Source organism: Ursus maritimus, unplaced genomic scaffold, assembly GCF_017311325.1.
Source record: "Ursus maritimus isolate PB19 unplaced genomic scaffold, ASM1731132v1 scaffold_36, whole genome shotgun sequence".
Classification (NCBI taxonomy): Eukaryota; Metazoa; Chordata; class Mammalia; order Carnivora; family Ursidae; genus Ursus; species Ursus maritimus.
The window spans coordinates 6,998,676-7,024,005 of NW_024426230.1; the positions used below are offsets into that span (position 1 = coordinate 6,998,676).

At 37.4% G+C, this 25,330-nt stretch overlaps 1 protein-coding gene across 1 annotated transcript in view; it reads right to left on the reverse strand.

Annotated features, from left to right (window-relative positions):
- The window catches only part of PRKD1 (protein kinase D1), a 314,111-nt gene that overhangs the window by 190,783 nt on the left and 97,998 nt on the right, over positions 1-25,330 (reverse strand).

Below are 25,330 nucleotides of genomic sequence, written 5' to 3' on the forward strand. Positions count from 1 at the left end.
GAGTACTTGAATCATGCTCTGGCCTGACTCACAAATAAATTTTGGAGAATTTGCCTTATCATGAGGACTATTTTACTTTAATGATATCTCCTGAGTTGTGAGTATTACTAACAACAACAACAAACGTATAAAATTGCAAAATATGATTTTATTTTAGGTAAGGGAAATGAATTACCATAAATCTTTCCTTTGAACAATTTTGATATTTAAATTATATTCTATTGTATTTTGTTTGGGAACTCTTCATTGTTTGTTTAGTAATAAGGATAAAAACTAGTTAGAAGCACCATCTAAGTATGTTCCATTTAAAGATGTATAGCACAAAAGTCATACTTGCTAATGATGTGTGCTTGGCTGAGTGAGCAACTTACAATAAAAAGATGTATATTATGGATAAAGTCCAATTATTACTTAGTTTTTATCATGCCAGCTGTAATGTAACAGAAGATTCATAATTTATTCAACAGCATGCCGATCATAGGCCATAAATACCACTAGGTCTTTACTTTTGCTTTTTTTTTTTTTTTTAAGATTTTTTAATTATTTATTTGACAGAGATAGAGACAGCCAGCGAGAGAGGGAACACAGGCAGGGGGAGTGGGAGAGGAAGAAGCAGGCTCATAGTGGAGGAGCCTGACGTGGGGCTTGATCCCGTAACGCCGGGATCATGCCCTGAGCTGAAGGCAGACGCTTAACCGCTGTGCCACCCAGGCGCCCCTACTTTTGCTTTTTTTAAAAAAGGAGCTGATGCCTCTCATTGACAAAAGTATTCATCAATTGATTGAGTTTAACAATCCCTGGAATAGCCAGCCTCAGAGGATTTTTCTCTGATTTGACCGATCTACAATATAGAAAACAAACAATTTCTACGTTTGTTTTCAATCTCCTTGCTCATATTTCTGTTGTTTTTTTCCCACTGGTTTAAAATTAAAATTCTCTCTAAGCATCTTTATACAGAACTTGGAATCACTGTATCACAGGGCCTTTATTGCCATATCATAAAATTTATGTTATGTTATTTTATTCATTCACTCAACAAATGGTATTAATAAGTTTCAAGTATGTACACGATGTTATGAATAAGACATATCTAGTTTCACATTTTAGAGGGGGATAAAGATATTAATCAACTAATTATGCAATCCATTTTATGATTGCAACAGTCACAAGTGTTAGAGAGGTGTACGGATGCTATGAGACCACATAAAATGAAATTCTGACTTAATCTGGGTAAGAGGGATGGGAGAAAAGGCTTTCAGGAAAGTCTTCTCTGAAGGTTACTGTGAACATTAAATGTCTGAAAAGCACTCGGCATAACAGCCACTCAGTGAAGCAGTGATGATGAGGATGAGGAGGAAGAGGAGGAGGAAGAGGAGGATGACAACGACAAGACAACACAGTTAAATCATTCAGCTCAAAATCTTTCCTATTCCTCCAGACCAGGCATATGTAGGTATATATTAAGAACAGAAGCAGATGGGGCGCCTGAGTGGCACAGCGGTTAAGCGTCTGCCTTCGGCTCAGGGTGTGATCTCGGCGTTATGGGATCGAGCCCCACATCAGGCTCCTCCGCTGGGAGCCTGCTTCTTCCTCTCCCACTCCCCCTGCTTGTGTTCCCTCTCTCGCTGGCTGTCTCTCTCTCTGTCAAATAAATAAATAAAATCTTTAAAAAAAAAACCAGAAGCAGACGTTCTAGGAATAACTACATGTCATCTACTGTTTCAGGAATTACAACAAAGGACCTGAGAGTTTGTAGCCATCCTACTGTTGTTATAACTTTGTCATAGAAACTGCTCATCAGAGGCTTACAGTGTGTGCTTCCCCAGGGCACTTCTGGTTCTCCTACTCTAATACATTATTTGAGATCTGAATGGATGTTGCCATGCTACTTGCAAGAAACAGAAGGGCTAGGGGTGAGTACAGCAACTCCAGTCATGATTAGGCCTCATTTCTCCAGTTTGCATGAAGCCATTGAAACTGTCCAATTCTGCCCTTCTGCATCTCTCCACAGTCCTCAGTATTAGCTCCTCTTCAGTCTGGGCCATCTCAGGGAACCCCAGATCCCATGACCTGCCACTGTATTTACTTTATTATTATTATTATTATTATTATTATTTTACCTACCTCATAAAAGGGATAAGTGCCCTTATAAGAAAAGACATGAAAGATGATATCTCTCTGTCTCTCTCTCTCTCTGTACCATATGTGGATATAGTGAGAAGGTGTATCTGCAAGCCAGGAAAAGGACTCTCACCAGATCTGGACCAAGCTCACACCATGATCTCAAATTTTCAAGCCTCCAGAACTGTAAGAAATAAATTTCTAAGGCTTAAGCCACCCAGTCTATGGTATTCTGTTAGAGCAGTCCAAACTGACTAAAATAGGTACAAATACATCACTTCCCGATGGCTCCTTTGTAGTCCCTCCCTCAGGTCCTTCTCACCCTCTGATTCCAGGCAACCACTGATCTGTTCTTCTACACTATGGATTAGATTGGACTTTCTGGAATTTTCTATAAATGGAATCATACTCTATGTACTTTTTTGTGTGTATCATCTTTCAGTCAGTATAATTATTCTGAGATCCTTCCATGCTGTACCATTTATCAATATTCTTGCCATTCCTTTTTCTTGCCAAGTATTATTCCATCATATGGATATGGATATACAACACTTTGTTCATACATTCACATGTTGTTGAACAGTTGGGTTATCTTTAGTTTCAGGCTATCGCAAACAAAGCTACAATTAGTATTTGCACATAATTCTTGGTACAGACATGCCACACTAAGGTACAGTAAATTCCTCTTAGGTAAATACCCAGGAGTGGAATAGCTAGAACATACGCTAAGTAATTGTTTAACTTTTTAAGAAACCACTAAACTGTTTTCCAAAGTGATTATACCATTTCATATTTCCAGCAGTAGTGTATAACAGTTCCAGTTCCTTCACATCCTCACTGAGTACAAAAATCATGTTAATTTTTGCCATTTTAAAGGTGTACCTGGTTTAATTCTATGAAATATACATATCATCTTCATGTCATAAATCAGAAAAGTGAAGCTCTGCCTATATTTTTCTCCCAATGAGATAAATTATAAAAAGTCCCTTCGAAGTATACAAAATTGTGTTTTAATATAAAAATACAAAACTTCAAAAATGTCAAAATTCTTACACCATTTAATATTATAATTGAAGTTTTGTACTACAGATTTCAGTCACATTAAAATTAGCAAACAAATGAGGTTGTTGTTTTGTTTTTGTTTTTTAATTTATGTGACAGAGAGACAGCCAGCGAGAGAGGGAACACAACAGGGGAGTGGGAGAGGAAGAAGCAGGCTCCCAGCGGAGGAGCCCGATGTGGGACTCGATCCCAGAACGCCGGGATCACGCCCTGAGCCGAAGGCACACGCTTAATGACTGCGCTACCCAGGCGCCCCTAAAATTAGCAAACAAATGAGTTTTAATAGCAAGCATACACTAGAATATGAAATAGCATAAAAATGAAGTATCTTTTAAAAGGTCAGAAGGTCCGTATTTCATACTGTAATCACATGGAGTTAGGTAGGATGAGATAGAGACCTTCTTAGTACACTGAGTTATCAAATGTTGATAATGTTATGAATGTCTCACACGTCAATTTATCTCAAATGTTATCATGAGTAATTCCTTTGTAGAGAATAATTTTATTCAATGTTTAAAGGTTCCAAGATCAACCCTTGGCACAGCTTGGGCTTGTGAAATTTCAACCAGGATGCTAAAAATTGATGACCATTAAAGTTAAGTCAAAAAATGGGGAGAAAATAATTTTGCCATCCAATGACAGCAGCAGCCAGGAAAACTGCTAAAATGTTTTAAGTGCCAGAGCATGGAACTGTTGATGATCTCAGGCAGAAAGAAGAGGTTTATTATCTATACAGAAACTTGCTACCAACTCCCAAATACCTGGACACAGCAATACTTGTGAAGAAAGCAATGACATGATGGAAACTAGACAAGAAAAATAATTCAAGTTCACTTAGCAAGGTTTGAGTAAAGCAGCCAATATTAAAGCACTGCCAATTTGAAGCCACGGCTTTAAAAAGCCAAACACTTCCCTAATGTTCACTGGATCAAAAGTGATCTAATTGCAAAATAAAATGCATTAAAAAAACATCCAGGAGAATATAATGGCAATATACAGACAACTACAAATCAGATTCCTTTTAAAAGACTTCACACTTGCATCTTGGAAAAAAATGACAATCTGCAGATTATTAGTGCTGCCAAAACTGAAAAAAGTTCTTGTGGCTAAAATAAAAGCAAAATATGCATAAATATACAAGGGTAACAAAAGACTATTTTTTGCTTGTAGGAGCACTGTAATTTTATTTAAATGGTAGGTGTTTCTGCAGAATAGAAAATGGAATTGCACTTAAAAAGACATCCAATTCTATATCTCATATATAGTAGACATCTTTAAAATGTTGGCAGGAAAAAATGCCTACAGGAAAAAGAAAAGAAGCAAACTATTTTAAAATCATCCATATCATAATAACTCAAGAAACACTTCACCTATTCACTTTTTCCCTCCTTTCAAGTAAATCTGAGATACATTCTCCTTAAAGAAAACAAAAGCCACCATCAAGAATCAATTTGTTCTAAGATACTTGTGAACCTAAATCCCACAGCTATCTTTTCAATGTATGTTCCATGGGAAGTTGGGAGGTAAAAACACTATTCTCTTTGAACAATTTGGTTTCTTACACTTAAATAGGAGCAATGTTCAAAGTAATCATATTCATAAACAGTGGATATTTCTGATTCAAATAGGAAGAAACAAGTATAAGTGTGGTCTTTGGCTCCATTTCTGGGTTTTGTTTGTTTGTTTACTTTCAAAAGCTTTAAAAAATGAACTTGGTCTCCAGAACTCCAATGCAACACTAGTGAAGCAGTGGATTTTAAATCACCCACAGCTACTGTCTCACCACAGAAAATGAGATATAAAATCTGATTAGATTTTTTTCTTAAACATATAACATTATGTTTATTCCATGTATTGGTATCCTTTGCATTAATAGAAGAACTAAAGAGAGACAATGAAATAAGCAAGCTACAACAGCACCTTTTCCTTCTTTCTTTTTAAGTTAACAGTACCTTTTCTAAACACAGCAATTCATGGGCTCTGTTCTGAATTTACTAACATCAAATGTTCCTTCCAAAACAGATTTTCTACTGTGGCCACTTTAAATCAAGCTTATTAGCAGTTTGCAAATTTCTGCTGTGCATAGTGATGAAGTTTGTTTTGTTGGCATAAAATGTAGATATATTAACAGATGTTTTAGGTTCAAATCCAACTTGTAATTTAAGGTTAACATGCTGATTTTATAAAAAGGGGCTCAGAATTCCAAAAAGTGATTTAAGGCTGTTTTCAAGTTTTAATTTTATGCACACAGAACACGAGCCATGATTTATAATATACATTATGCTATACAGAATATACTTTAGTACATAAAATTATTGGATTCCTTTTTAAAGCATGGATATGCAACAATTATTACAACTTTAAATTAGTGAAGAAGTAAAGAAAGCTACAGGGTTCCTCTTACACTAATAACATCTATCAATTACCAATTACTAGGGTTTTGTTTTGGGTTTTGTTGTTTCTTGTTTTTTGGGGGTTTTTTGTTTTGTTTTTTTCCTATTCCTTTCATTCCCCTTCTACATACAGAGGGTTAGGTATTTACAATCACCATAAAGATAAAAAGCTGCACCCTGATTTACTTATTTATTTCATAGTTGTTTATCAATCTACATTACATCTTCATAAATCAATATTAAAAAAAAAAACCACCAGATACTTCTCTGTCTGCCTCCACCACTGTATTTTATTTTGGAATCATTTTCTCAAGGAAAAGTCTCAGAAAGAGAAGCCAAATGATAGAATCAAAGGAATAACCAGTTTTTGCCCTCCCAATATAAGGATAAATTTTTCCAATTTATCATTGTGTGAATTCACACATGTCCCTATAGATTCAACTAAGATGCATTTATAATTTTTAGTTATTTAATAATTTAGTAGATAGACAGTAATATGCACACTTAATTTACATTTCTATAATATTACTAAGTTGAACATTTTTCCTTTCAACTTTGATAACTATTTTCACTTATATGAAAATTTATTTTCATTCTCTGAATATCTTCCTTTGCATATCACTCGTATTATTTTCATGAATTCTGCAAATGACATCAATATTAATTTTCTAGTCAACAAATGCATCCAATAGTTCATCATACCATTAACTTTATTGAGAATCTGAAATAATATCTGGTGAGGATGTGGAGAAAAGGGAACGAACTCTCATGCACTCTTGGTGGAAATGTAAATTGGTGCAGCCACTATGGAAACAATATGGAGGTTCCTCGAAAAATTAAAAATAAAACTACTATATGATCCAGTAATTCCACTACAGACTATTTACCCAAAGAAAAGAAAAGCACTAAGTCAAAGAGATATATGCACCCCTATATTCACTGCAGCATTATTGGCAATAGCCAAGATATGGTAGCAACCCATGTAACCAATGGTGAATGAAGGGATAAAGATGTGGTATAAATACACAATGCAATACTATTCAGCCATAAAAAAGAATGAAATCTTGCCATTTGCAACAACATGGATGGATCTAGAGAGTATATGCTAAGTGACATAAGTCAGACATAGAAAGGAAAATACTGTATGATTTCACTTATATGTGGAATCTAAAAAACAAAACAAACGAAAGAGAAACAGACTCATAAATACAGAGAACAAACTGATAGTTGCAGAGGGGAATTAGATGAGTAAGTGGGCAAACAGGTGAAGAGGATTAAGAGGTACAAATGTTCAATTATAAAAAATTAGTCACAGGGACATAAAATACAGCATAATATAAAAACTTTGGTGACAAATGGTAACTAAACTTATTGGGGTGACTATTCTGTAAATGATTATAAACATCAAATCATTAGGTATAGGTTGTATACCTAAAACATTAATATAATATTATATATGTCAATTATTCTTCAATAAAATTTTTAAAAAATGTATTGAGAATCTTAATACAGAAAGCCAGAAAATGTCACCCCTAAATCATTTTGCTTTTGTCTATTTTTAGGTTTTTCTTCTATTTTTATTTCAAACATATTGATTTATGTGTGTGTGTATATATATATATATATATATATATATATACACACTTACTTTTAATCTATTTTACATAGTAAAAATGTCTTCCTGTTTTGGAATCACATGAGATATAGGAAAAGTTTATCTACCTCCATATTCTAACCACAGTTTTGCAACATTGTGTGTTAAATAACTCATGTTCCCATTATATTCTCACCTAAGTTTCATATAATAAGTTCTAATAAACATTGCTGGAATCTTTGTCCTTTCTTCAACATGAGTAGTACTGTTAACTTAGGAATGGGTATAATTTTGGTGACTTTATGGTTGAAATGAAACTGTCTGAAACTGCTTTCAAAACAGAGTTCTTTTCCAGTGGGAAATTACAGTAAAATTGACCAATAAGGTTAAGAATGATAAATACATTAATTTGGAATATTGCCAAACTCTAGGTATTAAAACAATCATTCAACACACTTAGCAGAACACAAAATGTTCTAGGATGCTCATTATTATCATTTGAGACATTTTTAAGCCTAACAATATAAGACCTATGCTGTGAACTACATATTTAAGTTATAAAATTCAACTTTCAGCTTGGTTAAAACAGTTGAGTTAACTTTTTATTGGTAGATAGGCAAAAATAACAACATTTACAAAAGAAGAGAAGCAAAATAAACATAATTTACTAAGATCATTTTAAATGTGTTAGCTGGTCATATTAGTATGTGTGTTTCTTACTTAATTATAAATGCTACACTCTTCTTTCATCTATTGATATATAAATAACAGTGATATGCATATTTGTAACACTTCTAAGCAAGCAAATGATTTCTCTGGCTAAATGATATCTCCCAATAGGATTACATGGTATATTATGTTGGCATGAATTAGTTTGTTAGGTAAATAATCTTAAATATGAAATAGCAATCAACAAGTATGCATAAAAATCACTTAAACGTGTATGATGTGCTTTCCTGAATTGAGTGATTCTAGTTTGTATATCTGAAGTAAATTCCCCAACTCCTGAATAGGGAAATTAAAATGAATGTTTAATTACAACAATATCAAAGTTTTTAAATTGCATCTTTATTTATCATCTCATAGATGGCTTCTTTTTTTCTGGTGGAAGATGCAAAACTGGCCAATTAAAATTTCTGGATGTAGAACCAGAAATTCCTATAACTTGTGAAATAGGAAAATTGAATGTTTGGGAGACAGTGCTAGTATAAAGACATCAATGTGGTAGTCATCAGCCTATAAATGACATTTAATGTCACGAGACTAAATGACATCTCCAATAATAAGTACAAATAGAGAAGAGAACCAAGTACTGATCCCTAGGGTACTCTGACATGAAGAGGTCTAGAGAAAGAGAAGCAAGGAACAAGAGAGTTATGGGCATCTGGGTAGATGTGCTGTCTCTGCTGCTCTGGGGTAAGTCAGGTAAGATGAAGACCAAACAATGACTAATGGAGATAGGAACTTGGAGGTCCCTGTTGAACCTAATCAGATTGCTGGCAGAGTGGTGGGGACAACAGTGTGATTAAAGTATGTTTAAGAGATACCTAAAGGAGAAGCAGAGACAAGTACAGACTTGTTGAGTTTCAATGCCAAGGGCAAAAAAGAATGGCTAGAGAAACAAGAGGGGTGAAGAGACAAGAGGGAGTTTTTTGGTTGTTTTTAAGACAAGTGAAAATTTGTAACAATTAATTCTTTCTAAAGTTCCTAAACAACACATTCCCATAATCCAATCAAAAGCTCTAAGAGGAAAATCCATTGAGAAATGATGACCTGAGCTAAATGATAGGAAATATTTTTGTCTAGAAAACTTGATCCTCAATTAGGACAGTCTTATTTTCAAAGTGATTAAAAGGTACAGGGATTCTAACTACATATAAAAAGCCACAGTCAATTGTTCTCCTTTTCATAAATGATCTAGGGTAATGGGTAATCCCCTGATGATCGCTATTCCCAGAACAGGTAAAAAAGCAAAGCTGCTTTAAAAAAAGGGGGGGGGGGCGCCTGGGTGGCACAGCGGTTAAGCGTCTGCCTTCGGCTCAGGGCGTGATCCCGGCGTTATGGGATGGAGCCCCACATCAGGCTCCTCTGCTAGGAGCCTGCTTCTTCCTCTCCCACTCCCCCTGCTGTGTTCCCTCTCTCGCTGGCTGTCTCTATCTCTGTCAAATAAATAAATAAAATCTTTAAAAAAAAAAAAAAAAAAGCAAAGCTGTACCAAGTGGTCTTTTAGGAAGGCTATTAGTATGACTTGTAAACAAATTTTATATAAGTGATGAATTAAAATTGCTTTGGTATTTACTCATTGGTCAAATGTAGTAAGTTTAATTCAATAAAATAAAGCCGTAGGGGTGATGTTACTATCACCAGTTCAACTTAATGTTCAGAATGTGCTCTGAAAGAAATGGTTTAAATGTCTGAAAGCATCAGAATTGCACTGTTAGAGCATATAAAGTATGTAAATATAATCTAATCCTGCTTTAGCCACATTAAGTAACAAGGTTTCTCAGAACACCTAAAGCTTTTATGAAGAGGCCACTTTTCAAGAACCATAATGGGTAATTAATTCAAAATACCCATGGGGCCACACTCAAATGGTATAGACTCTTTGTCCCACTGAGCCCAGGAATCTCAAGCCATGTCCACTACTGGAGAGACCACACCACTGCAGGAGCAGCTGTTCGCGTCAGCCTCGCTGTTCTCCCTCCCCATTCTACCCGGGTACCATGACCGAGGCCTGGCGACCATACAGCGGAAGGGATTGCAACTGCACTACCATTTACTTTGCATTTCTTTGCTGAAATGAACACAGTTTTGAGGTAATCACTGGTTAATATCAAAACCCAGGGGACGTATAGAAACTAAACCTTACACTAAAATTTAAGCTGAACTCAACAAACTCAACCGAATAATAGAGCCATTTAATCAGGATCAACTGTAACTACAGAACCAAGCGTCATCCAAATCTCACCTCGTATTAATACTTAAGGCATTCCAGAAACCATCATGAAGGTGTACGCACACTTTTAAATACACGGCATTGCCCTCAGAACATTTCCAAGTTGTTGTGTTATGAAAATGCCAACAGAAATTTTAATTTAATTAAAATGGACAAATATCAGCCTTTCTCTTTTGGAAAATTTTGTCTCTGAAGACACGTCTGAAATGAAAATTTGCCCCTATAATTTTTTTTCTTTGAGAACTGCACTTTCCTGACAGCAATATGCAGTTCCACGCAGTTACACCCACTTCCCACTGCTTTTCAGACTTATGTAGCAGAAGCGCCACCAAAATACACATACATATTCATAAGCTGTCTGAAGCATTAATTCCACACATGGCAATGTACACTTGCATCTGTGGTTGGAGCTTCTAATTTGCAAAAGCAAATATAATGTGTCTAAAAATCTTGATGAGTGAGTCTTTCAAATTCAAGCCCAGAACATTAAGGATCCACATATACATAATTTCAAGCAGCAATAGGCTTAAGTTTTCTGACTACCTAATATAATTCTTTCCAAGTCAGAGTGTCACTATATGAATATGATTATTGCCAATGCTAATTTCTCTAATTTACTTCTTATATGTATTTCAGGTTATAAATATTCATAACCAAAGTCCTCTGGTAGGGTCTCTCCTTCCACTAGTAAAAACTAAATTCTACTTGCTATAATATAAATCTATTTTCTCCCATTCTAATTTATGATATGGCTAAGAAAAGTAGCTTGCAATATCTTTTCAAAATAAAGAAATAACAACCCACCCTTTCTTTTTTTTCAAGGTACAATGGTCTAGTGGTGGAAACATTGACAATAAAATATTCAAATCATCTTCCACATCTCTGATTCTTTTTCATTTTTTTCTTTTGTTCTTTTTATGGTAATAATTTCACCAGTAGTTCAGCTGATCTAGTGCCTCTGCCCTTGAGTTCTAATTTTGCTTCAGTACCTATAAATAACATCTCCCCTTCACTCCTCTTTCTTGGGTGGGGGTACCTCCATGATGTGGCAGCTGGTTAGGCCAAGAAAAGCCCTGGGTTGCTAATTCATGACTTTTAAGCACAGAAATTTGCACATAAGTGCTTCACAAATAAAGAACTGAAGGATTGGCATCAACCTAAAAGTACGTAAACAGTTTGCAAGAAGCAAAGTTGTAGACTTGCTAATTTCTTGGCAAATTTCAATATGATAAAAATCACCAAAAGGTGAAAACCTCAATTAAACAAGCAATTGTTTTAACATGGTTAAACACGTGACATGTTAATGAACTGACTTCATAAATCTTGGTAAAAGAAAACAAACTGCTTCTCCACTAATATTTTGGAAAAGATGACAAACTACTTTGTTCGGATTTTGACTTCTTATTTATTTGTGTTGATTTTATTACACATGCTAGTGGTTCAAAACAAACACCTGAAATTGCTCAGGGTTTCCTGAGGAAAGCCTATTGCCATATTTGGAGATCTGTTTATTTACAGAACTTATTTTCTCTTCCTAAAAGACTGCAGTAGCAAAGATTAAAAATGTTCATTAAAGAATCTTGCAAACGAACATAAAATATTTGGTAGCCCAACGACTGGGAAAGCACTGCGCTCTCTCACAGAGTGGCTTCGCAGGAGGCTACTTACTCACAAATATATGTATCTTCCAGAAAGATCCAAACTATTTAAAGTAGATTCTCATTATTTGCAGATTCTGTTATCTGTGAATTCACCTACTGGCTAATATGGATTTGTGACCCCAAAATCAATATTCACGGTGCTTTCAGGGGCATTCTCAGACATTTCTGGGTCATTCACAGAGTGGCAAAATTTCTGAGTTGCCCAATGTGCCCATCCCCAGCTGACACTCTGCATTCTTGTTTCAGCTCTCATACCGTGAACAAGTATACTTTTCTCAGTCTAGTAAGTGCCACTGTTTTTGTTTAAGTTTTTCTGGGCTTCCCATTGGTGATTTCCTTATTTAAAATGGGCCCCAAGCATTATACCAAAGTGCTATCTAGTGTCCCAAGTGTAAGAAGGCTGTGATGAGCCCTATGGAGAAAATATGTGGGTTAGATCAGGCATGAGTTATAGTGTTGCTGGCCATGAATATAGTAAACAAGGTGTCTTTAAACAGAAACACACATAAGGAGGAATATGTATCTATCGGTAAACAAAAATATGACCAGAGGCTCGCAGGAATTAACACTGTATTTTCCCTAGGAGCAATGAGTGGTTCATTATCTACTAATTCAGTGTTTGAAGTGACTTTGTAGAACATTACTACCACTAACTGTGTATTTCCAATCAATTTCACCGTGCTACACCATCCCAGGGGGAGGTGACAAGGGGAATAAAGCAGAATATTCACATTAGTTTAAAACTTTGTTCCTAGATTTGGTCCAATTTTTATTTAATTAAAGTCTGCATTTTGGACTTTGGGGTTTATTAGAGTGTTATCTTTGATTTATAGCAAACAAAGAAACAGAAAACTCAACGTCTATGGACTGACTGTATGACTTTGAATCTAACAAAGAAATTACTTTTCTACTGCAATCCTAAAATCACTACTCTTTTTCCTTTCCAATGTCTTCTTTTTTTTTTTTTTTAAAGATTTTATTTATTTATTTAACAGAGATAGAGGCAGCCAGCGAGAGAGGGAACACAAGCAGGGGGAGTGGGAGAGGAAGAAGCAGGCTTCCAGTGGAGGAGCCTGATGTGGGGCTCGATCCCAGAATGCCAGGATCACACCCTGAACCGAAGGCAGACACTTATCAGCTGAGCCACCCAGGTGCCCCCTTTTCAATGTCTTCTTATTTGGGAAGACCATGTCTCAAGAGAATACATGATTTGCTGTACCTTGTAAAACCCAAACGTAAAACTGTGAACACTATAAACTCTACATATAGACCAAATGCCAACTTCAAATAGAAAAGAAAAAAAACAGGTTTGTCTTTGCTGTTGTCATTGGTGGATCTTCTTGACAGAAAGTCTTTGCCAGATGTATAAATCTTTCCCTGCAGATATCATATCAATATCATCAGGTTTCAATTCTCTGTTTCAGTCACTTTAGGAAAACAATCCAATCCCTCATTCCTCTCCTTCCTTTTCCACTCTTGCTCCCTACCTGATTAAGACCACTGGTACCAACTGCACCTATTTTTAAAATGTTACCGTATGCCATATAGATTTTAAATTTAAAACATTGTTTTAATTTGGAAATTTAAGATAATGCAATAAACACGTTTTGTATAATACTTCTGTTAATTTAATTGTCAGAAACTGTATTAGTCAGCCAATCTTTGTTTCCAGAGAAACAAAACCCGATAGTCTGTATATATGTATGTGTGTATACACACACACACACACACACACACACACACATATAATATAATATATAATATAATATATAATATATAATATATAATATATAATATATAATACAGAAATGGCTCACATGAGTGTGGAGGCAAGTCCAAAATTATAGAGCCAACAGGCAAGCTAGAAACTCAGGCAGAAATTGATGCTGCTTTCTTTTTTATTTTTTAAAAGATTTTATTTTTAAGTAATCTCTACACCCAACATGCGGCTCGAACTCACAACCCCAAGATCAAGAGTCTTATGCTCTACTGACTGAGGCAGCCAAGTGCCCTAATGCTATATTGACATTTCTTCTCAGTTTTTGTTCTTTAGGCCTTCAACTGATTGGATAAGGCCCACCCACATTATTATTTAAAATCAATTGGTTACGGATGTAACTTCTACAAAATACCTTCATGGCAATACTCAGATTAGTGGTGAACCAACACATGGACACCAGAGCCTAGCCAAGTTGGCACATGCAACTAATGCACACGGTACCTTAAACCATAAAGATGCCTCCAATGAACACCAATAAACAACAGGAAAAAAAGAATAAATTGAGGCAACAGTCCTGAGCTTAAATCCGAGCTATTTCACAAACTGTGTGGTTTTAAGAAAGCCTTTTTTTTTTTTCTCTGAACCTCAGTCTGTTTATTTGCAAAATGGGAAGGCAGTGTATTCATATGTAGCTTTCGTTGGTGTTGTATGGATTTGATGAAGAACTTAGGGCATCAATGAGTGGTAGTACTATACTATTAGTGTTATGTGTTTTAGAACCGATTAGCAGACATTGATATATTCCCGGCAGGTCGTAGGTGTTCCATAAATGTGTGTGGAAGGAAAAAAGGAAAGAAGGAAGAGAGGGAGGGAGGGGTGAGAGGAGAGTGAGGGAAAAAAAATGAAGGAAGGAAGGGGGAAAAATAAGTAAAGGAAGGAACGAATGTCAAAGTTCACTTTTGGAAAGAACAAAGTCGTCATATTCGAGACTACAGAAGAAAACAAATGAAAATTTTAAAAACTAGTCCCTGTTCTCAAGCAATTTACACCTGACATGTAGTCAATAAGGCCAGTTTGCAAATAACCACAACACAAACATATTAAGTAAGAGAAGCAGAAGTGACTACATCTAATGCATGAAGCAATTTAAGAATTCTGGTGTAAGTTCAAACAAAAGGCACATTTTGAAACCATGAACGGTCAAAACCAAACACATGACATATGAGATCTGCCATCCACTGTAGATAGATCTAAATGTGGTTGTGTAGACCTGGATTACCTTACAAATTAATTGATAAGGACAGAGTGTTGCTAAATTTAAAACAAGGTCACAAAGCAACATCTTCCGAATGACACTATTGGAATGGAACATGTAAAGGAGAACTGTAATTCAGTCAGTTGGGATGATGGATAGGGATCAGAACCTGAAGATCCATCATTGTTTACATCAAATTATCCAAGGAAAAGAACCTTATCAGGTGACCCAATAAGGCAACGAGGTTTTCGCACAACCTGGATGGAATATCCTTCAAGACCAACCAATTCCTCATGTTTCAACTTGGGGCCGATTCAGCACCTTTCCAGTTACTGATTTGCAGATGTCTTGCTGTGAAGAGGCAATACCCTCTCCACCATTAAAGCACATCACTCACTGTGAATTGGTAAACAGCAGTTCTAGATCATAAAAATTTTTTGTAAGTTTTATTAGCAGGGTTTGTCTTCTAGGAACTATAGCAACTCTGGCTAGAAGGAAAAAATAAAATTTCTGGAGCTTAAAATTTGAGAACCAAGAACTGCACCTCAATGAAGCAGTCATGTGACAGGCCATGCATGACTGTCCCCCTCCCTGATGCTGGTCTTTGAGCCATATTTGTATACTGAAGGCTAAAAAGGACCCAAGAGCTTCAACAAAAAGATAGAAGGCAGGAAGTATTTTAATAGGCAGAAATTGTGAGTAGACCATTCCAGATGGAGAAAAAAGTACAGCAAATGTTCAAAGATGGGGAAACACACTGTACATATTGATTAAAACAGTCCAATTTTGATGTCCATACATAGGAAGATTGAATAAGAAAACTGTAAAGGTAAACTGGACATTTGTAGCACTGTAAATGACCAGATTGGAAAACTTTTTTTTTTTATTTTACTGGCAATGGGAAGCCATCAAGTTTTGATTTTTTTTTTTTTTGAGCTGGTGAATATCTATTAGTAACTACATTAGCATAATTAACTTTTGAGAGCATAGGAGATATCTTTGACGAGGGAGTGACTGGTCCATGAAGTTTACTGCAAAAACCTACATAGGAGATAATAATAATCCAAGCTGAAAATACAGTTGTTGAAATAAAAACAGAGGATGTGAAGGTGAGACACTCAGGAAAAGACAATTACTGGAATTCACCAAACATCTGATTGGATGGGAAAGGTGGGGGACCTAGAAAGGTTGATGTGTACTCCAAGGTTAGTGATTCAGATTTCAACAAGGGCCACTAGGAAAAACACACGTGCCAAGGAAAAAAGTGGATATAGAATAGCAGGAAAGACAAGGAGGCTGAGTTAGACAATTGGAATTTGGCCTTAAATAATGAACCCAGGTGCAGGTGTTAAAAAGTGATATTAAGAGGGGCGCCTGGGTGGCACAGTCGTTAGGTATCTGCCTTTGGCTCAGGGCATGATCCCAGCGTTCTGGGATCGAGCCCCACATCAGGCTCCTCTGCTAGGAGCCTGCTTCTTCCTCTCCCACTCCCCCTGCTTGTGTTCCCTCTCTCACTGGCTGTCTCTGTGAAATAAATAAATAAAATCTAAAAAAAAAAGTGATATTAAGAGAGTCAAACGATTAGTGTAAAATGGTGTTTGAAAGTTATGTAACAGCATAATAGTAAGCTTTTTAAAAAGAGCAAATGCGAACACATACACAAATATTAATAAGAAAAAAGACATCAAAATATGCTAATTAATCCTGGAAGTTTTGAGAGGAAAGAGTTTTGAGCTATATTTTCAAATACTTATTATAAAGGTAGGATCAAAATAAGGGAATTGCCTTTTCAGTCGTGACACAAGATGGAAAAAAAACTGACACTAAACACTTTTTAAGCAACTGTACTTAGTATTATATATACTAAGGATTTTTCTGAGTGAAAAAAAATAGCATATATTTACATAAATGATATAGATCTCTTATTTTTAAAACAAGCTAATCTCAATCCTTCCACAGATCTTTTTCTTTCATTGTTATAGCCATATTTTACAAGTTTAATATTAAGGCATATAATGAATTTCTACCAATTATAATGTATCAATTATTGCTAATAAATACACTACTTCCTCTGTTTCCTTTCATTTAAAACTATTAGCAAAGTAATAGTGGGGAACTTCATTATAAATCATGGGCAAATTGACTCAAGTTTCTAAGGACTAATACATCTAAATGGTAGAAATACTGGGGTGCCTGGGTGGCTCAATTGGTTAAGTGTCCCACTCTTGATTGTGGCTCAAGGTCATGATCTCAAGGCCCTGAGATGGAGCCCCTTGTCAGGCTCCTTGGAGTCGGCTTGAGATTCCCCCTCTCCCTCTGCTCCTCCCCCACTTGCATGTGCTCACTCTCTCTAAATAAATAAATAAATAAATCTTTAAAACAATAATAAATGGTAGAAATAGTATTTTTTAATTTCACTTTAAGCAATCTATAAAATAATGTTTTAGTTACTTACGGCTAATGTTTGTTTATGACTGAGAGAGCTCACAGTCCTAAGGTGGAAACACAGGTATGCCATGTATGCTGTATGCAGTATGCCATGTATGCTGGATAGCTTTATGCGTCAACCTGGCTAGGCTGCAGTACCCAGTATTTTAAATCAAACACTAATACAAATGTTATTGTAAAGGCATTTTGTAGATGTGACAAATATCTACAATGAGTTGACTTGAAGTAAGATTACCCTCAATAATCTGGGTAGATCTCGTCCAATGAGTTAACAGACCTTAAGAGCAAAATGAAGGTTTCCCTGAAGAAGATGAGATTCTGCCACATGACTGCAGTACCAGTTCCCACCTGAGAGTTTCTACCCTGACAGTCTGCTCTTTGGATTCCAGACTTAACAGCCCCTACAATCCAAAAGCCATTTCTTCTAAATAAACTTTTTTTTACATGCCCCCACACATCCCCACCCCCACCCATATTCTACTGGTTTTGTTTCTCTGGAAAACCCTGACCACTACAACATGATAAATGTCATGGCAGAAGTATGAACACACAAGATTAACAACCTGTGGGGTTAAGGAAGGTTCCACAGAGGTCATACAGTTGGGCTGAGCCTTGAAGCTATGACACCAGGCAGAGAAGGGAGCGTGGTAAGGGGCTATAATGTCATGCAGGTTAGAAGAACCAGGATGGTCAGAAGTCCATAGGTTTGAGAAATCATAAAGTATTCAGGAAAATGCCAAGTATTTCTCCAGGTACAGTGGAGAACTCCAGGTACACATAGGAAATGGTCAGAAGCTGTCTTCATGAGTCATGTTCTGTTCAGGGGGTGATGGGAAGCACCAGGGAATTTTAAGTAACAGAGACACAAGATTTGAATTATATTTTAGTAAGATTTTTTTTTTAAGTAGGCTCCACACCCAGTATGGAGCCCAATGCAGAACTTGAACTCACAACCCTGATATCAAGACCCGAGCTGAGATCAAGAGTCGGACTGCTTAACCAACTGAGCCACCCAAGCACTCCAGGGAAAATTACTTTTGTAAGGCAAAGTATGGGAGACAGATAATACCAGTCTTATATTTCTGCTGTCTCTTTTTATGGAGAGGCAGTAAGTGTTACAGAAACTCAAGTAAATTCTATCTTTAATTAATATTTATCGTTGCAATTATAAAGAACACATGTTAGCCGAGGGAGCTGAATGAGTTAATAACACTCCATTTAGTGGTTGGTAAATCAAAATTCCATCTAGCAAGCTGAGTCTTCACTCTCCACAACCACAGAAATCTGGAGATTTTCCAAATGTTCCACCCACCCATAAAGATAAAGGTACGCAAAAAGCAAGGTAACAATCAAACAACACATAGTTTATAAAACTAAACTGTTCAGAAAGCAAAGTTCTCCAGCTAATAATCTAGCACTTTGGGTCCTTTCTTGGTACCTGGTAGAGATACCAAGAATCATAATACTAGCTTGACCCTTCCGTACGCTGTCTACCCCTTAAACACATTCAATGCCTCCTCTTACCAGAACCTTGTTTCAACAAAGCAATATTCAGAAAACATCAAAAGCACTAGACTGCCAGCAAGTTATCTAACCAGTAGTAGAAGCCCAAATGTGCTTCTTTGTGCTACCCTCTCCACACTCAATCCCAGCTAAGAAAATGCATCCTAATTTTTAAAACAGAGTTACCACAGCAACAAAGTGAACAGTTAAAAAGCAATGAACTTAATCAATGCAAGTCATTGTTGGAAAGATTATCCCTTGAGACAAATCTCTCACTGCTAAGATTATTGCTATTTATCTGAAGTGTTTTCTGAAAAGGTAAGAATGACTGACTGAGGGCTTCAAATCAATGAGGTAGGGTTTTTTTTTTCTTTCAATGAGCTAAAGCTCCCAGTAGACCTAAGCTACACTTTTAATCATGACATTAATCGATAACAATTACACCCAAGAGAATGCCAATATAGGTTTTCCAGGAAATCACATAGGGTTTAAAGTGCTATACTTGCAGAAGTAGTCAATATCATGTATTGTAAAACAGAATTTAGGTTGATGTCTTCCTAGTTCCCTAGAGCAGAATTTTGGTGCTCCAGACCCAGAAATGCTAGCCTAATGTTTCTCAAACATTAATGTACTTATGAATCACCTGGGGATCTTGCTAAAATGCAGATTCTGACTCAGTTGGTCTAGGGTGGGGCCTGAGATCTACAATTACAAGTGCCCAGGTGATGTCCACGCTGAGGTCTGCAGACTGCACCTGAGGTAGCAAGATGTAAGCGCACATTACTGTCCCATCGGGAGAAAGGGCACACAAAGGCACGCATACTGGTGGAAAGATGCTTACAAAGGAAGGATTTCACCATAAGAGAGACTCTACTTCAGAACTGCCACCTCAAACTGCCCTCCTTGGAAAATGACTCGAGAAAAATGGCAACACTAAACATACCCTGAGGAGTAGCATCTTCCAAATGTATCCCAAGGAACCCCAGTTATCTAGGATATTAACAGGCGATGCCAGAAATATAAGACACTAAAAGGAGATTCAAGAGTCACAAAACTGAGTTAACCAAACATTAAGTAAGAATGGCTAACATCTGTTAAGCACTTCTCCATGCCAGGCGTTGTTCTAAGTATGTGACATGGAATAACTCATTTAATCTTCATGGCAACTTTACGAGGTCGAAACTGTATCATCATCCCCATTTCACAGATGCGGAGAGAGAAGCAAGGAAGCTAGGGAAGCTAAGAGTCACAAGGCTGGTGAGTGATGGAGCCTCCAGAGCCCTGCCCCCGCTCTCTGCAACAGGAGCACACTTCAGTGTTGGTGGGAAGCGTGAATCACCACAAGGGGAGACAAGGATGTGTAGTTGCCAACGAAGGGGGCCATGCAATGGAGAGGAGAGAGGAAAATTTAAAAGTTAGGGCAAGATAGGAAATGAGAGCAAGCTGGAGAAAGGAAAAATTAGAAAATGAAAGTAATGTTTGGAGAAAAAAGCCAGATTTATAAGAGTGTACTATGAAAACAGAGGCATCACCCACTCAGTCTTTGATGTCTGAATGAAGACCAATCTGCTTGGCAAATAAACGCCCAGGAGGGAAAGCAGGTCAAGTGGTGGATCTCACCAACCACAGGAGGACTTGAACAGTTTACTTGCACCAAATACATGAAAAAGCACTCAAAGACAACAGAGTCATGATTATTCTTATACTAATTACCTAATTTACAGATTATCTGTGTCCCCTGCTGGGTCTCTTTCTTCTTCCTACAGGATTGTTTGGATATTTTCCTTCTAATTAGCAACTCTGTAAGACTGAGTAGGGAGAAGAGAAGACTATTAAATGGGGGGGGGGGTGTTGATTTTTGTTTGTTTGCTTGTTGAGTATGTTGCTCTTATTTTGGGATCTAGCATTAGGGTTGGGAGAGGGCATAGGATATGCAACTAATATTGAAAGTGCATTCTTTGTAATCCTAGATTTCAAGGAACCCTCTCTCCCTGGACTTCATGTTGCTAGACCCAGTCTGAATTATGTAGTCTGAGCTAGAAAACAGCCGGGGCATTATGCAGAGTATACCTCAGGTCAGACAGAACTATAAACAAAGTAGTTGTTTGGTTAGATGAGCACTGGGACACAGTTCAGATTGTTCAGACAAGCATTAAAACAAAAACTGACCTCGGAAACTTCTGACATTCACTGATCCCTAGTGCAATCTACATACAGAGATGCTCACGGAAAATTCTAGCACTAGCTTAAGGACAAGAAAAACCTTAACTGGAGACAAGGAACTGCCTTTCGGCATCCAGAAATGATCTGATGTGTAAATGTATTTACAAGTACAGAAATGAAGCTAATTCTTTCAAATGAAACAAGGGGGGTCCCTTGGCCTCCAAGACTGACAGGTGTCCCAACAACTGTACTTACTCTTCACCATCACCTCACCCTCACTAGCTCTGCTGCCTGATTTGTGCTAGGCACCTCCGTGTGTAGGGTTCTAAGGTGAAGCAATCTAATTTTGTTATGCCGGTACTTCAACCTACATTTACAAACTTTTCAAATATTTTAATTTTATCTAAATGTTTTCCATCAGCATGTTCCTTTTTACAAAAATCCTTTATTGTTCCAAGACACAAATCATATCCCTTTGAATTCCAGATGAAAACATTTTAGGCCTATTTATGATTGTATTTCAATAGACATGTATACACATGTAAAGCAGCTTCAGTGTTATTTAAAAATACACTTCAATAGGTCTCATTGTGTTGATATTAGCAAGCCACTTAAGAAAATGTTTCCAGGTGGCAGGCACCTGCTCCGGCTTTGAAACACCAACCTCAAAACCTATAGTCAAGCACCAAAATGGGGAAGAGCAACAAACTATATATTTCAGCACCTAGCAGTTTTGGCAGCTCATTTGGAACTGGTTATTGCCAGCTGGGCATTTTGCCATTTCCTTGAGGCAAAATTAAAGTGGAAGATGCAAGGGTTTTATTGTAATTTTCCACCACATATTTATATCATTATGGGTTTTGTGCTGCTCTAGTCCCCACACAGTCTCACTGAATATCTTCTTATTATGTCACTGAAATTTGAAGCAAATATAGGATGATGCAGTGAAAACAAGTGGGCACTGTGTATAGTAAATGATTGCTGAAGATAACACTATGCCTATCAGAATGGGCTACATAATTTGCAGGCCCTGTGCAAGATGAAAATGTGGGGCCCTATGTTCAAAAGGCAGAAGAAAAGTTCCATTAAAGGTACTAAAATACCAAGATTTTTCCTTTCCTCTGCAGTTTCTCTCTCAACCTGCCATGGTAGTGTTTATTTGCGAGTCTGTGTTGTGATCCCTCAGGCACAGGGTTACAAGCAGAGTGACTGTAGACCTGGGGTACCAGCCCGTATTTGCCCCCAGGTGCACACAAACTGCCCCCCCCCCACCACTGGGTACTGAGTCTCCTTTCCCTCCAGCTGCAAACCAATGTTCTGCACACCTACTGGGAGAGGGGAAGTCAAGTCAGGGATGTCCCTTCCCCAAGGCACACCACCCAACCCATCCCCAGGAGCACCCAAAATCTCTGTGTAAGGATGCATCAGGCACCTAAATTGGGATAGGTGAGAAGTTCACCCATTGAGGCACCATTGTGACACTCCGGGATGGGGACAACTGCATCAATGACCAGTTCTGAAATATCCTGGGCTCTTGTTCTAGAGCCCAACCCATCACCACCAGGTACTGTAGGCAGCAGCAGTTGTGGGACAGGAGTGAGAAAGAAGAGGCCAGGTCCTTGAGGTCCTAGGAGGCGGGGGAGCAAGCAGGGAAAAGAATGGGCAGGCTCCATTATCCCAACAGACTTTACTTACAAAACACAAATTCAAACATAAAACTAAGGATTTCAAGCCAGCAAAGCCACAGCATTAAACCTTAACTGAATGCTCTGGTCACAGACCCATGAAGGCAGCCCTGATTCATAAAAAAAACAAACAAAAAAACAAAACAAAAAAAACCCCCAAGACCTGTGGGTCTGTGCTTACTTCCGCAGCATATATACTAATATTGGACAAGAGACATTAGTGTGAGCCCCACACAAGGATGACACACAAATTCATTATGTGTTCCATATTTTTATTTTATAGAACTAAATAAAAACACACAAAACTGGGAAAATCTGAGTAAAACGGGGGAACGGTGGATTGCATCAAGTCAGTACCCTAGTTGTAATATTATACCACAGTTTTGCAAAATGTTACCATTGGGAGAAACCATGTAAACTATATAGGAATTTTTCTGTATTATTTCTTACAACCATATATTGTAATTATCTCAATTTTAAAAAGATCCAAGGCCTATTAAATGGACAAAAAAACAGCATACAGGCCATCATTACCAAAACTACCTATACCTGGATATGTTCAGAACATTAAATTGAATATAATTTGACTTTGATATGATATAAAAGAACAATTCTTTAAATAACTAGGTCGAATACACAATCTGTCATCAGCATGTTAACCATACTGCACGCTACCGAGAGGAATGTGCTCGGCTATATTTCTTGTTAAAACTTCTCTTACCTACTTAAGATAAAATGAAAACACAATCTAGAAACTACAAAAATACTCTAGAAACCAAAGTGGTCTTTGCAAAAGCATGCCTTTATTCACCGAAGGGGGATAAGTGTGTATTAAGTAGCGCAAAATCAACTTTAAAATGTGAAGTTATGCACCCAGAAAGTTGGCGTGGGTACCCTTTACAACTGAAAGTACATATTTGACGCTGGTACACTTACTTAATTTTTATATACATAAGACAAAACATCTTGCCTGTCAAATACTAAAAAAAACACAAAAGTATAATAGGGAAAATCCGAATTCTCCAGACTGAGTTCCCAAGGACCTGAGCCAAGTGAGAATTCTTTGTTGCTTTTTAAGACTGTGTATGTGAGCAAATGCCCACAGGGGGATCAGTCTTGTCCCAGTCCTGGGGGAAAGGGTGTGGCCGTGTCTGTGGAGTCTCAGAGGTAAAGACTGCTCAAAGGGCACCTAATTCTACTTGAACTGCATTAAGTAAAATAATAGAAGACACGCCCTCAACACCACAGAGCTGAACACATCGAAAATACTCTACAGACATTAGCAATTCATATCAACTGTGGCAGCCTGTTCCCATTCTGACCTCTTAAGTGCTTAGCACCAACTCAATATAAATTATGCATCTCATTACTATTTCTTGCTCAGACAGACAGCATTCATAGCCAAGATAAACCCACCTTTGGTTCAAGCCAGGACTTTACAGAGACCTGAAGAACTGATTACACAAAGCAAGAGGTTTGGGATCCAAATTAATTTTGCCTCTGCTAACTCTGTACCTCTGGGTAAAACACTGAGCTGTTCATTAGTAAAATGGAATTTGAATTTCAAAGATAAATGAATATTCATTCACTTTGGGGAATTACATACTAAGGCATTCAAAAAAAATTTTGTTGAATGAAAGACTGAATTAATGAATGGATATGTACAGACTTTCCTCCAACCTGGCTTTATTCTCTTCACTAGCTAAATTCCCTTTCAGCTTTATTTCAGAGTTAAAATATCGAAGGAGAAGGGAAGGAACCACAAAGAAAACAGCACTTTGCTCGTGACCTCGCTTGACTGTATTGTGCTGTACCGTGACATAATTCATCACTGTCAGCACCAGTCAGATGTGGCTACGCGGGCAATCCAAGTCAGCGTTTGCCAGGTGTGGCAAATTACCCAGTCTTCATCTAGCCAAGCTTTGAGCCCGGCAGTCTAACAAAAAGCACTTAAGAAACCTCCCGAGGCAGGAGAGCAGCGTTGGCTGCCTATCAATGTCTCCTCGCTCGTGGTGCCCTAGTTATGTTCTGGCCGTCTCAGGTTCCTATGGAGTCCTAGCTTCCTGACTGGGCCAGTGTACTGAGGGACTGGGCTTCTCCTGTCCCATCCTGGGCCTTCACGTCCCAACCAGCTTACCCCTAATGTCTGCATGCGCCCCAACCACAGTCTGCACACCTGACTCTGATACACTTTCTCAAAGGGATATTCAAAACCCTCCCTCCTTGGTGTAGGCTTGGATCCCAGGCTGGCAGGCCGCCCTCTCAGCGATTCCCTGCCGCCTCCGCTGCTGGCACCAACACAAATACAGCTTTGTATCTACTTGCCACAAAACCCTTGACTCTGTTCTCTTCCATCACTGATTCCTTAGCACTCAAAACTAAGCCAATTATATTTCATGAAATTTAATGAGCTACAGTGCAAAAATATTAATGACCAAGCAAAATATAGGTTAAGAACCTGAATTGTGTGATTGTATAAGTAGTGGAAAGGATGGCTTAATATTTAAATAAGCACTAATCTAAAAGAAGATGACAAAATATGTGGTTGAACATAGATGAATGATGCAAAGTGTTTTGTGTCTTAAAAACTAGTTTTCTAAAATGTGTCATTCAAATCAATGGCTACTCTAACTCCCCTGCTCTTCTTCCAAGCTCGATTTCAGAGGTTTCTTACCACCTTTAAAGCTAAAAAGCTACTAAAAATGTGCATCAAATAACCTTTTAATAGTCAAAGAAAAATTACCACAGTCAACTGCGCAGTCCTATAAC